Genomic DNA, 13,594 nt, shown 5'->3' on the forward strand with positions numbered 1-13,594 from the left:
TATATATATGTGTGTGCCTGTATTAGGGGATGTACAGCAGTACCTGTATTACAGGTTTACCGGTAAGCCCCTGCCGGCTAGCTTCGCCCACAGGGAGCAGTATAAATATTCATGAGTTCCCCTGAGCTGCCATTCTACCGCTGCAGCCGAAGGAATAACATCTCACGGTAATAAAGCCTCTCTTGTACCGATTCGAGTCTTTGTGTGCAATTGTTAGTGCATCATGCACGCGTTTGAATTTGTATCCGGAATATTTGCCCCAAAGAATAGGAAAAGGGATGTGGTCTTTTGGACACTGTTGAAATATTGCATCGAGGCAACTTGACTGAGAAACAAACTTTGAACCATTCCATTAGCGATGGCAAGAAAAGTTGTGATTTTCATCAAGAAAACCTGTCAGGCAGCACACAAGCAATGTAAATAAATGGAGAGGCAGCCTCTTTCTGGGCATTCTGTGCCCAATAGAAAACTTTCCCTCAGATTGTCAGAATTTGTAATTTGGAAGCCCCCCCGCCGCCCCTGTTCTTTCCAGGACATGTTGTAAACACCGCACGTGGTTTTGTACAGGGACAGCATCCAGCCCCTTCCTGCAGTGCCTGCCTGAACTTCGCATCTCTAACTCCACAGAGCAGCAACAGCTCCCTCCTCTTCTGTTCTTTCACCTATTCAGTGGGTGCAGCGCTTTGCTCTTCCACGGAACCCGATTCGTGTGGCCCTGTGTGACAGCCCACCTTTCGACATGTTTAAAGGGAGAGTGCGGTGGCGCGGCCCCTTTAAATCTCCTGCCCGGAGCCAACTCACCTGGAATTGGGGATGGCGCATGCGTGCCCGCCTGAGTTGTACACACCTGTTTCCAACGAGGCGGAAGTTGGTGCAGAGGAAGAGAAGATTGAGTGAGTGGAGTGGAGAGTGAGGGGAAGAGAGTGAGAGACAGAGTAGAATGTGAGTGAGGGACACAGTACAGAGGGTGAGTGAGGGAGGGACAGAGTAGAGAGTGTGAGTAAGGAGAGAGAGAGAGAGAGAGAGGAGGGTGAGTGAGTGAGTGAGTGAGTGAGTGGAGAGTGAGGCACAGAGTGGAGAGGGAGGGAAAGAGGAGGGTGAGTGAGTGAGGGCGGCGGGAATCCCGCTGGAAAGCTGCCTTGTGGAGGGCGGGCTGGTCACCTCACTGAGCTGCCCAGTCGCTTTGTTCGGGGGAGCCGGTCCAAGACTGCCCCGAGACTCCAGCCTGATTCGCGGGATTGTATTCGTCGCCCTGGACTCCACAAGCGATGAAATCTCTTGTTTAAGTCGAGATCTGATCAGAATTTTCAAATCGGCGAGTTCATCGTCAGCTCCCCTTTTCATTTCAATGAAAATCAGCGCCAGGTACAGCGTGAGCGGCAATTTGGCGAGAATCTTTCGGGCTGAAGATCTTGAGTGTTTCTGGACTCGGGTTTTTCAGCCATTCACCTAAAAGTTATTGAGGCTCTTCCAGAACCCACCACGTGGGGTAAGGCACCTTTTATTCTGAATTAAAAATACATTTTAAAAATCTACTTTCAATAATAAAAACAGCGCCTTTCAGTGTCTGTGGAGGAGCGAGTTAATATTTCCAGTTGACTTTGATTCTTTAGAATTGATTTTAAGGGTGTGCCTCCACCTTGCTGCGGTGCTAGGTTTACAGTAGTATTACAATCCAATTTGGATTCAGGAAGTGGTGTGGGACACGCAAATCATGGATTATAGAATAACTACAGTGCAGAAAAGAGGCCATTTGGCCCATCGTGTCTGCACTGACCCTTTGAGAAATTACCCCACCGAGGTCCAATCTTCCCCATGACTTTCAGTAACAATACCATAACTATATTCCAGCAACCCCACCCTAAGGGGCAATTTAGCATGACCAATCCGCCGAACTGATGCATCTTTGAATTTCCTTGATAACGAGGGTGAATACTGTAGTAATCATCAGCAAACAGCCACACCCTGCATTTATGATGGAGGGATGGTTAGACTGAGGAAACTTTGAGAAACTTCTTACTGTACTCACCCCAGTCCAACGCCAGCACCTCCACATCATGGCACATCTTTGGACAGTGAGAGGAAACCGGAGCACCCGAAGGAAACCCACCCAGACACTGGGAGGATGTGCAAACTCCAAACAGTCACCCGCTTGAACCTAGGACCCTAGCACTGTAAGGCAGCACTGCTAATCACTGAGCCATCCTGCCATCCGAAGTTTGATACTTGTGGGGTGTATCAGGATTAATGCACAAGTTTCTGATCAGTTTCCTCAGTCTATCCATCCCTCCATCATAAATGCAGGAGTGCGGTTGTTTGCTGATGATTCCTATAGTATTCACCCTTGTTATCAAGGAAATTCATTGTCACGTACTGTTGAATCTAGGATTGAGCCAAGATTGAGCGGGTAGCACAGTGGTTAGCACTATTGCCTCGTGCTGTTAGGTGAAGTGGACATTCTGAATTCTACCTCCGTGTACCCGAACAGATGCCAGAATGTGGTGATGAGGGGCTTTTCACACTAACTTAATTGCAGTGTTATTTTAAGCCTACTTGTGACAATAAAGATTACCTTTTGTTTGTAAGGATGATGCCATGCAAATGCCAGATCATGACGATATCAAATAAGACAAAGCCCAGCCTCTTCCCCATGACTTTCAGTAACAATACCATAACTAAATCCTCTGTCACCAACATCATGAGGATCACATTTAACAGATTGTTTAGTTGCACCAGCCAGCAGGAACAGGGCAGAGACTTGGACATTGAGACTTTTTACTAATTGCTTGGTCAAGTAAGAAATATAATTGAATACTTATCACTAGTGGCTGCAACAGCGCTCAGGCTGGCACCATACAAGCAGAAGTTTGCTTGATGGTTGATGTGCCACTGAACCTAATGGACTGGATTCTCCCAAATATCAGAATATAAAAGCAGACAGCAAAAGTTTTTACAAATATATAAAGCAAAAAAGAGTGGCTAAGGTAAATATTGGTTCTTTAGAGGATGAGAAGGGAGTTTTAATAATGGGAGATGAGGAAATGGCTGAGGAACTGAACAGGTGATTTGGGTCGGTCTTCACAGTGGACGACACAAATAACATGCCAGTGACTGATAGAAATGAGGTTATGACAAGTGATGACCTTGAGAGGATTGTTATCACTAAGGAGGTAGTGATGGGCAAGCTAATGGGGCTAAAGGTAGACAAGTCTCCTGGCCCTGATGGAATGCATCCCAGTGTGCTAAAAGAGATGGCTAGGGAAATTGTAGAAGCACTAGTGATGATTTACCAAAATTCACTAGACTCTGGGGTGGTCCCGGTGGATTGGAAATTAGCAAACGTGACACCATTGTTTAAAAAAAGGAGGTAGGCAGAGAGCAGGAAATTATAGGCCAGTGAGCTTAACTTCGGTAATAGGGAAGATGCTGGAATCTATCATCAAGGAAGAAATAGCGAGGCATCTGGATAGAAATTGTCCCATTGGGCAGACAAAGCATGGGTTTATAAAGGGCAGGTCGTGCCTAACTAATTTAGTGGAATTTTTTGAGGACATTACCAGTGCAGTGGATAACGTGGAGCCAATGGATGTGGTATATCTGGATTTCCAGAAAGCTTTTGACAAGGTGCCACACATAAGCTAAAGATGCATGGCATTAAGGGTAAAGTAGTAGCATGGATAGAGGATTGGTTAATTAATAGAAAGCAAAGAGTGGGGATTAATGGGTGCTTCTCTGGTTGGCGATCAGTAGATAGTGGTGTCCCTCAGGGATCTGTGTTGGGCCCACAATTGTTCACAATCTACATAGATGATTTGGAGTTGGGGACCAAGGGCAATGTGTCCAAGTTTGCAGATGACACTAAGATGGGTGGTAAAGCGAAAAGTGCAGAGGATACTGGAAGTCTGCAAAGGGATTTGGATAGGTTAAGTGAATGGGCTAGGGTCTGGCAAATGGAATATAATGTTGACAAATGTGAGGTTATCCATTTTGGTAGGAATAACAGCAAATGGGATTATTATTTAAACAATAAAATATTAAAGCATGCTGCTGTGCAGAGAGACCTGGGTGTGCTCGTGCATGAGTCACAAAAAGTTGGTTTACAGGTGCAACAGGTGATTTAGAAGGCAAATGGAATTTTGTCCTTCATTGCTAGAGTGATGGAGTTTAAGACTAGGGAGGTTATGCTGCAATTGTATAAGGTGTTAGTGAGGCCACACCTGGAGTATTGTGTTCAGTTTTGGTCTCCTTACTTGAGAAAGGACGTACTGGCACTGGAGGGTGTGCAGAGGTGATTCACTAGGTTAATCCCAGAGCTGAAGGGGTTGGATTACGAGGAGAGGTTGAGTAGACTGGGACTGTACTCGTTGGAATTTAGAAGGATGAGGGGGGATCTTATAGAAACATTTAAAATTATGAAGGGAATAGATAAGATACATGCGGGCAGGTTGTTTCCACTGGCGGGTGAAAGCAGAACTAGGGGGCGTAGCCTCAAAATAAGGGGAAGTAGATTTAGGACTGGGTTTAGGAGGAACTTCTTCACCCAAAGGGTTGTGAATCTATGGAATTCCTTGCCCAGTGAAGCAGTTGAGGCTCCTTCATTAAATGTTTTTACGGTAAAGATAGATAGTTTTTTGAAGAAAAAGGGATTAAGGGTTATGGTGTTCGGGCCGGAAAGTGGAGCTGAGTCCACAAAAGATCAGCCATGATCTCATTGAATGGTGTAGCAGGCTCGAGGGGCCAGATGGCCTACTCTTGCACCTAATTCTTATGCTCTTATGTTCTTAAAATGGGACTATGCCCCCACGCTGGTGTAAAAACGCTGGCGTTTCACTCCCGAGTTTCCAATAAAAAAGAACTGTCGGTTCACTCACCTGCAGGGGGCTAGCAGGGACCCGGAGTGATTCACGCAGCTCTAGCTGCATATATGGGCCCCTGCACTTCCAGTCTGGAGTCCGTGGCCAGATTTTGGCGTGAAAGTTGATTCTCCGCCTTCTTACCAAACCCGATTTTGGCGCGGGGCTGCGGAGAATCCAGACCAATATCTGCCACTGGGGCAGTGTGCCCATAGGATGCACTACAGTGCCGTCATTGTTATTGTTGATACCACATCCCTTCCCCTGAAACCTATATAATCAATAATAATAATAATGACAACAACAGTAATACTTTAGCAGTAAAATCACCTCCACGTTGTCCACCCCATTGATTTGGGGATACATTGATCCTCCACTGATGAAGGGATGAGAATGTTCTTGAATTCTTACCTTGTGCAACTGTGGGAGCACGAACAGCATGAGGATATCAGTGGATCAAGGGAAACACCCACTGCTGCTTGGAGCAACCAAGGATGAGTAGTAAGTATTGACTTGCCAGTGCCACTGCATCTGGAGAAAATTCAAATATAAAATTTGAGATTGGTGTCAAATTTGGTTGAAAATGCCCAACGGTCTTGTTAACCATTTTTGGGCATTATTTAAATCTAAACAGATTTGACTACAATGATTATGTCTCTGCTCTAAAAACATTTAATTATTGAGGATTGAATGAGAAGTTTAACATGTGGCTGACTCTCAGCATTACTACTGTTATCAGTCTTGTAGATTATTACTACAGATGATAGTACACCACAAACTTCAGTTCCGTATTTATAAAAACGTACTTATTTTGCCATGTACATTAGTTGTAATGTTCATCACTGGAATTTCAGCTCCGTTGAAAATTATACAATATTTTGCTATTGGTAATGAATTGTGTCTGCATTAAGCATAACAAAAAAATCTGCTCGGTCTGTTCAGTTTAATTGGAGCAAAATGTCGCTCAACATGTAATGATATACATTAAGGAAGCAATATATATTTTTAATTGTATTGTGAATTTTTGAAGATTGGATGCTTGAGTTGTGGTTGCCTATGAATGGCACTGTAATGGTCCCGTCAGTTTGCAATTTTGTCCATTATTATTGCCTTTAAAAAAAAACACTGCAATTTGCGGCACAAAAACACTGCAATTTGTGGCAAGGAAGACAGATGGCATGACTTGCGAATCGCCACGAATTGCTCAACAGTTTCAACCTCTTCACCTTCAATCTCTAAGATGGAAGCTCTCTGTCAATCTCCTCCATGAGTGTCCAGGAATTTTCTGCATTTGTGCTCACTGAATACAGTTGATACAGCTACTGGACATCTTCTGGACCCTCTTAATGGGGTGATTTATGGTCCTGACATGCTACTCAAACTTGGAAGTGCAGAGGGTGCAGTTGAAACTTAAGTCACATTCCTGCAGATAGCAAATTGTTTCTGGAGGGACACAAGTTTCAAGTGTTGACTCTCCCCGCTTTCTTTCAACCCCCGACCACTTCTCTTTCTGTAACTGATCTAATTCTAATTCGCCTTGTTTCCTTTTCAAAAGTTCACTGTGGACACAATTTTATTCCCTCTGGCATCCTGCCTGCCCCAACCCAGATGCAGTTTCATGGAGAGGTGGGTCTCGTCCGAGAAACCCAAACCCACCCGTGCCCCAATTAAGACCCTTAAGTATCCACTTGAAGGACCATATCCTGCCCAGCCTCAATTTTTAGGCTGGCCGGGCATGGTTATTATATCCATGAAATAAATGACCAATTCTAGCTGTAAATTATAGGGCTTACAAAAGTAGTGGCCCAGCATTTACTGGAGCACGTCCATTAGTTAGATTTTCCTACTGTTGGTTTAAAATGTTGACACTAGGGGCAGCACGGTGGCACAATGGTTAGAATTACTGCCTACGGCACTGAGGACCCAGGTTTCGAATCCCGTCCCTGGGTCACTGTCCGTGTGGAATTTGCAAATTCTCCCCGTGTCTGCGTGGGTCTCACCCCCACAACCCAAAGATGTGCAAGGTAGGTGGATTGGCCATGCAAAATTACCCCTTAATTGGAAAATGTATATTTTTTTTGTGATTCCAGTCTTCTTTATTTCTTACTGCGAGAGTTTGATCGGCATTTACACTTACAACCTTACTTTTTTTTTTAAAAAAAAAATTTTATTGAAGTATTTGTCAAATTTTATAACAAATACAGAAAAAGAACAGTAAACATTAACATGGTGCAAAAATAGATATTTCCCCAAATGGCTCTGTCTTCACAGACCACCTAAAATAACATAAAAACAACACTTTTTTTTCGAGGCTGAGAAACCCAGCCATGTCATTGACCCAAGTCTCTACACTTGGAGGCTTCGAGTCCCTCCACATTAAAAGGATCCATTTCCGGGCGACCAGGGAGGCAAAGGCCAAAGCGTCAACCTCTTTCACTCTCTGTAGTCCCGGCTCTTCTGACACCCCAAAGATCGCCACGCCTGGACTCGGCACCACGTGCGTACCTTGGACATTGCCTTGGCAAATTCCTGCCAGAACCCTCTGAACTTCAGGCATGTACAAAACATGTGGACATGGTTTGCTGGGCTTCCCATACACCTCGCTCATCTGTCTTCCATCCCGAAAAACTTGCTCATCCTCACCGCTGTCATGTGTGCCCGGTGGGCCACCTTAAACTGGATTAAACTGAGCCTAGCACATGATGAGGAGGAATTGACCCTACTTGGGGCTTCCGCCCACAGACCCGACTCTAACTCTCCTCCTAACTCCTCCTTCCATTTGGCCTTAAGCTCCTCCACCGGGGTTTCCTCCGCCTCCAACAACTCCTGGTAGATATCTGACACCTTCCCCTCCCCCACCCAGGCACCGGAAACTACTCTATCCTGTATCCCCCGTGGCGGCAGGAGCGGGAAGGCCACCACCTGTTTCCTCAGGAAGGCCCGCACTAAAGCCGTTCCCTGGTGGCAGATTAAATTTGCCCTCCAGCGCCTGTAGTCTGGGAAAGCTCCCATCTATAAACAGGTCACCCATTCTTTTGATACCCGCCCTCTGCCAGCTCTGAAACCTGCCATCCAACCTGCCCCGTAGGAACTTACAGTTATTACATGTTGAGATCCAGACCAATGCATCTTCCACCCTCTTGTGTCTCCTCCACTGCCCCCAGATCTTCAGTGCCGCCACCACCACCGGACTTGTGGAGTAGTGGGCCGGCGAGAACGGCAGAGGTGCCGTTACCAGCGCTCCCAAACTGGTGCCTTTACATTACGCCGCCTCCAACTGCTCCCATGCCGACCCCTCCCCCACTACCCACTTCTTGATCATGGCAATGTTGGCCGCCCAGTAGTAGTTGCAAAAGTTCGGCAGCGCCAGCCCACCCTCCCCCCGACTGTGCTCCAGCAACACACTCTTTATTCGTGGGGTCTTGTTCGCCCACACCAATCCCGAGATGATCTTATTAGCCACTTGAAAAAGGCCTTGGGGATGAAGATGGGAAAGCACTAAATACTGGAAACCCTGGGGAGGACCATCATTTTCACGGTCTGTACCCTCCCTGCCAGAGTCAGCGGGGGGCATGTCCCACCTTTTAAAGTCCCCTTCCATTTGTTCCACCAGCCGGGTCAGATTAAGCTTATGCGACAAATCCCACTTCTGGGCCACCTGTATACCCAGGTACCGAAAGCTCTTCTCAACCCTCCGCTGCTGCAGCTCACTCAGTCTCTTCTGTCCTTTAGCCTGGAACACAAACAACTCGCTCTTCCCCATGTTCAATTTATAGCCTGAGAAACTGCCAAATTCCCTTAAAATCCGCATGACCTCCCCATCCCCTCCACTGGGTCCAAAATATACAGGAGGAGATCATCCGTATAGAGCGAGACCCGATGCTCCCCCCCCCCCCCCCCCCCCTTTCCCTGGACCAGCCCCTGCCAGTTCCTTGAAGCCCTCAGCGCTATGGCCAGTGGCTCAATGGCTAGAACAAATAATAACGGGGAATTTAAAATACCTCGACCTAACCCTGTTCGTACGCACGCTTGTCACAGGCGCCTGGTACAGCAATCGCACCCACCGGATAAAGCCCTCACCAAACCCAAACCTATCCAGCGCCTCCCACAGGTACTCCCACTCCACCCGATGGAAAGCTTTCTCTACATCCATCGCTGCCACAACCTCTGCCTCCTCTCTTTCCAAGGGCATCGTAACAATATTTAAAAGCCTCTGCCGCTTAGCATTAAGTTGCCTGCCCTTAACGAATCCAGTCTGTCCTCCCCTATCACCCCTGGGACACAATGCTGTATCCTCGTGGCCAAGATCTTAGCCAATAACTTCCGGCATCCACGTTTGCAACGAGATGGGTCTGTAAGACCCACACTGTTCAGGGTCCTTCTCTCCCGTTTTCAGAATGAGTGAGATCGAGGCCTGCGACATTGTAGGGGGGAGGATTCCCTTCCCTCTCGCCTCATCAAAGGTCCTCATCAGCAGTGGGCTCCACACCTCTGAATGTTTTTAAAAAATTGCACCGGAAAGCCATCCGGCCCGGTACTTTCCCCGACTGCATGCCCTCTAGCCCCTTAATATTGCTTCTATCTCGATCGGTGCCCCCAGACCCTCCTCCACCCTTGGGAACCTCAACTGGTCCAGAAATTGCCTCATCCCTTCCGCACCCGCCGGGGGTTCCGACTCATATAGTTTGCTGTAGAATTCCTTAAAGACTTCATTCACCCCCTCTGGGTCTAAGACCAAGTTACTCTCCTTATTCTTTACTCCCCCAATCTCCCTGGCCGCCTCTCTCTTCCTAAGCTGCTGCGCCAGCATCCTGCTCGCCTTCTCCCCATACTCGTACACCGCATCCCTAGCCTTCCTCAACTGTTCTACCGCTATCCCTGTGGTCAACAATTCAAACTCCACCTGAAGCTTGCGCCATTCCCTCAGGAGTCCCGCGTCCGGGGCCTCCGCATACGTCCTATCCACCCGGAGTATCTCCTCCACCAATCTCTCCCTCTCCGCCCTTTCCCTCTTTTCTCTATGGGACAGGATCGATACAAGTTCCCCTCTAATAACTGCCTTCAGAGCTTCCTAAACCGTCGCTGCCGATGCCTCTCCATGTCGTTTGATTCCAAATAGTTCTGGATACTCTTATTTACCCGCGTGCAAACCACCTTGTCTGCTAACAGCCCCACGTCCAGTCTCCACAGCAGACGCTGCCCTCTCTCCTCCCCAAGCTGCAAATCCACCTAGTGCGGGGCATGGTCCGAGATTGTAATCGGCGAGTATTCCGTCTCCGTCACCTTTGGGCACAGAACAAAAAGGTCAATACGGGAATAAACTTTGTGACGTGGGAGAGAAAGGAAAACTCTTTTACCCTTGGGTGTGTAAACCTCCAGTGGTCTACACCCCCCCCATCTGTTCCATAAAGCCCTTCAGCTCACTTGCCGCCGTTGGCTTCTTCCCTGTCCTAGATTTTGAGGGGTCCAATTCAGGTTCAATGACCGTATTAAAGTCCCCTCCCATGACCACGTTTTGTGACTCAAGGTCCGGGATTTTGCCTAACACGTGCCTCATAAAATCCAAGTCGTCCCAGTTCAGGGCATAGACATTCACGAGCAGCACTCAGACCCCCTCCAGCTTCCCACTCACGATGAAATACCTATTCCCTTTATCAGCCACTATTCTTCCAGCCTCCAATGCCACTCACTTGCTGATCAAAATTGTTACCCCACCTAGTCTTCGAGTCCAGCCCTGAGTGGAACGCCTGACACACCCAACCCTTCTTTAATCTCATCTGGTCTAAGAACTTCAGATGTGTGTCCTGGACCATTGCAAATCTGCCTTTAGTCCCTTTAAATGCGCGAACATGCATGCTCTCTTCACTGGCCCATTCATATCTCTCCTGTTCCAAGTAATCAGCCTGGACGGGATGCTGCCACCACCCCCACCCGCCTGCCGACTAGCCATCACCCTTTTTAGGCCAGCTTCCCCGGGCACCCCCTTAAGCAGCAGCCGCCCCCGGCCTCCCTTTTCCCTGAAGAAAGTTTCTCCCTTCCCCGCAGAGCAGCCACCCCCCCCCCCCCCCCCCCCAACACCAGAAACCTAATCTCCTAAATCAAACACCAATTCAACACTAACTCACACCGCCCCCTGCCCCCCCCCCCCCCTCCCAAAGCTTCTGAGAGTCAGCTGATGCATGCTGACCCCAATAGCCCCATGCGCCGGTCAGACTATCGCCTCAATGTTCGGACCCCTCTCCCCGTAAAGAAAAAACCTATTTACAAGATCACATTCCCCAGAAAATAAACATCCGCTCTCCAAAAGCCATTAGCATAATCATAAAGCCGAGCAGGCACACTCAAAACAAAACCCAGTCCCCCGAAGGGTAATGCGAACTTCAGGGCCCCCCATCCCCCCCCCCCCCCCCCCCCCCCCCCCCGTATCAACCACCTTCTAAACAAAGCGTTCTCCATCCAACCGTTCCCCCCAACCCACTCCCTCGCCCACGACTAACCACAGTCTTGTTTAAAACAGAACACAATTACAAACCGCCACCTCCCATCTTCGAAGCATTAAGTGTCCCTTAACTCAAGTCCAACTTCTCTTTAATAAATGTCCAGACATCATCTGGTGACTCGAAATAAGAGTGTTGGTCCTTGTGCGTTACCCACAGTCTCGCTGGGTATAACACCCCAAACTTCACCCCCTTCTTAAAGAGGGTCACCTTTGCCCAGTTGAACCCCACACATCTCTTGGCCAGCTCCGCACCCAGGTCCTGGTAAATGCACACCTCACTGTTCTCCTACTTGCTGCTCTGTTCCTTCCTGGCCCATCGCAGGGCGCGCTCCTTGTCTGAAAAACGATGAAAGCGGACCACCATGGCTCATGGCGGGTTGTTCGCCTTGGGTTTCCTTGCGAGGGCTCTGTGCGCTCCATCCAGTTCCAGGGGCCGAGGGAAAGCCCCCTCTCCCATCAACGACTCCAACATACCCGCCACATACGCTCCCGCATCTGGTCCCTCAATACCTTCAGGAAGGCCAACGATTCTTAACTTCTGCCTCCTGGTTCTGCTATCCAGCTCCTCCAGCTTCTCTGGCATCTGCTTGTGGCGGTCCTCTGTCACCTCCACCTTGTGCTCCAGTACAGTTATCTTGTCCTCTTGGTTGGAGAGTTTTAATTCAATCTCCTGAATCGCTTTCCCCTGGGCTGCCTGAGTCGCGACCATTTGGTCGATCGATACTTTCATCGGGTTAAGCGTATCCCTTTTTAGCTCGGCAAAGCAACTTTAAAGAACTCCATCTGCTGCTCCTTTGGCCAGTGAGCCGCAGCTCCCTGGTCCTTGCTGTCTGCCATGCATCGCCGCACTGCCAACTCCCCTCGCTTCCCTCTGTTGGGACTAATTCATTTCATACGGCCACTTCTGGTCCAGCTATCCATACATCGGGGGGGGGGTGGGGGGGGAATCCTCACTGTTGCCAACTCCACCGATTTATTTCATAAAGTCCACAAAAATCCGGGAAGAACGGTCCGAAAGTCCCTTTCAGGCGGGACCTATCGAATGTGTGACCTACTCCTCCATGGCCGCCACCAGAAGTCCCAATTGGAAAGTATAATTGGGTACTTTAAATTTATTTTAAAAACGTTGACACTGCAAATTGCTGGTAGCATGCGGTCTATCTAGGGTGATTTTATATCTTGGTTTACACTATCAAAAGCACGATGTCTCATAAAATGCAGATCACAGGGTGAACAATGAACCTTTATTGTACCAAAACTCCTGTAACGCGCTGCCTGCTCGAGTGCTGGAAGCAAAGATGATTAATGATTTCAAGAAAATTAGATGAGTACTTGAGGAAAATAAACTTTCACGGATATGGGAATAGAGCTGGAGATCAGGGCTGACTGGATAGCTCCAGAGAGCCAGCATGGAATCAGGCCAAATGGCCGCTGGCTCTCCCATAATGACTTAATGACTATGACTATAAGAGACACACATTGGATAAATATCACTTGTTGTGCCTCCTCTTGTGGAGAATCTAGAACTAGGGGTCACTGTTTAAAAATAAGGGATGACTCATTTAAGACAGAGATGAGGAGGATTTCTTTCCTCAGGTGATTAGGGCACCTCTGGAACTCTCTTCCTCAAAAGGCAAAGGAAGCAGAATCTTTGAATTTCACTGTATTGTTGAGAGAATGCTAATTATGGGTTCACGATGCATTACTTTAAGGCGCACCATCCTTCCAACAGCTTGAAACTGCATCCTTATTGCAATTAATTTTACAGGATGCAGTTCATTCACTTAGCTACATACAGGATGTGTGACTCACCCAAAATGCCATTGATCACTGTCTACACGCCGTAACTGCCATGTGTGTGCAATTTTACATTAATGTGAAGCAGTTCTGCCTTCTCTCCAGTGCTAGCCAGACGAACATACAAATTAAAAGCAGGAGTAGGCCACTCGGTCCCTCAAGCCTACTCTGCCGTTCAATAAGGCCATGGCTGATCTGATTGTAAGTTCAACTCCACATTCCTGCCTTCCTACAATAACCTTTTTTTCCTTAAAATAATCTTTATTCAAATTTTCACAAAAAGAAAACAATAACAGAAAATTCCGCCGTAAATTCAAAAGAGAAACAATAAATTAACGCCCGTCATTGGCACCCCCCCCCCCCCCCCCCCCCCCCCCCTACCCCCGGGTTGCTGCTGCTGCTGACCTTTTGTTTTTACCGTTCTGCCAGGAGATCTAGGAATGGT

General features: G+C 47.8%; 1 protein-coding gene across 1 annotated transcript in view; it reads left to right on the forward strand.

Annotated features, from left to right (window-relative positions):
• The first annotated feature begins 1,055 nt into the window (after positions 1-1,055).
• Positions 1,056-13,594, forward strand: part of galnt3 (UDP-N-acetyl-alpha-D-galactosamine:polypeptide N-acetylgalactosaminyltransferase 3 (GalNAc-T3)) — an 87,001-nt gene continuing 74,462 nt past the window's right edge. Inside the window, 1 exon segment of the mRNA XM_038789721.1 lies at positions 1,056-1,489. The gene's annotated coding sequence lies outside the window, so the exon portion shown is untranslated.

Source organism: Scyliorhinus canicula, chromosome 2 (genome assembly GCF_902713615.1).
Source record: "Scyliorhinus canicula chromosome 2, sScyCan1.1, whole genome shotgun sequence".
Taxonomy (NCBI): domain Eukaryota; kingdom Metazoa; phylum Chordata; class Chondrichthyes; order Carcharhiniformes; family Scyliorhinidae; genus Scyliorhinus; species Scyliorhinus canicula.